Below are 1,434 nucleotides of genomic sequence, written 5' to 3' on the forward strand. Positions count from 1 at the left end.
CCTGCTGTGGGGCCGCCTCGCCCCCGCCCTGTGAGCCTGCGGCACCTCCTTTCCCCCCAAAGGTGTGACCGTGCCTCTGCCCAGGTCCCGGCGTCTCCGGACCGGCCGTGCAGGCGCCGGGTGGCGCGATGGTCCCTGATGAAGGCGGGCGAGTTCCTCTCGTAAAGGAGCCGAAATGCGGCCTGGGGGCTGCGCAGTCCCGCAGGTTGTGGAGGTGGTTAGAGCGACCCGCTGTTCTCATTGGGCACCTGCTTTTCTGTTTCCCACTTGGCCATGTGCGCGTGGCTTCTGCTAAGAAAAAACCTACAAACTGCGTGTTTAAAGAATCAGGTGGGGTCTCACTGACCGTCACGGGAATTCCACACGTTGGGGCCTGGTTTCTAGCCTCTCTGTCTGCATGAAGTCTGGGGGGGAGACGGGGCCCGGGCTGGAGGCTTTGGGATTGAAGATCATCCCTCACACACGCTGGGACCGACTGTCTTGAAGAAGGAAGGAAGGGCGCTGGCCGGGCCGCTCAGCTGGTCCGAGCGTCCTGGCCATAGGCAGGGCTGTGGGTTTGATACCCAGTCGGGCACATACAGGGATCACCCTGTGAATCCATACGCAAGTGGCACCACAAATCGATGTCTGTCTGTCTCTCTCTAAAAAAAAATCAGTAAGTAAAAGAAGGAAGGAGAAACAGTCCCCAGCCTGTGGGGTGGAGGAAACGCTCCAAACGGAGCAGAACTTGCTTCCTTGTTACCTCTGAGGACTCCGCTGTACGGAGGATTGTTTGAGGACAGGGACTTATTTCAGAAAGGGGCCGTTAAAGGGCGGCATCTACTAAGCACCTGCGAGGTGCCACATGCCAGCTGGCAATACAGCCGTGAGGCCAGGTCCCATCCTTGAGGTGCCCTGGGCTGGCCCTTGAGGGGGCTCATGGGAGCTGCAGAGTCACCTGCAGCTGCTAGGGGAGGCCCTGGAGGGGAGCGAACCACTCTGGCCCCAGAAAAGCTGTGACAGCCACCAGGAGGCCACAGCATTCCTGAGGGGAGGGCAGAGGCCGGGTCCTTCGGGCTCCGCTGGGAGGCTGTGGTCACAGGCCTCTGAGACCCACTTCATGTCCCGGCTGGGCCCCCAGAGGGCTGGTGTGCCGGGGGAGTGGGGGCCTTTCTGGGCGGGAGCCCCCACCCATGGGACTCATTTGTTCACTCAGCCACTCGCACATGTCGAATACCTGCCTTTGCAGAGCGCCTGCCTGTGGACGTGCAGAAAGCGCAGCCGGTGTTTCCCAAACTCTCCAGTCGCCTTGCATGGCTGGCCTGCCTCGGTCACCTGTGGGGTTTTCTCAGAACTTGCCCGTCCACCCAAAAATCCCCATTTTGAGGCCTGGCCCAGCCAAGATGGAAAGCCCCTCATCACGACTTTCTGAAGAAAAGGCAACAGGATGAGACG

This window comes from Myotis davidii, unplaced genomic scaffold (assembly GCF_000327345.1).
Source record: "Myotis davidii unplaced genomic scaffold, ASM32734v1 scaffold118, whole genome shotgun sequence".
Lineage (NCBI taxonomy): Eukaryota > Metazoa > Chordata > Mammalia > Chiroptera > Vespertilionidae > Myotis > Myotis davidii.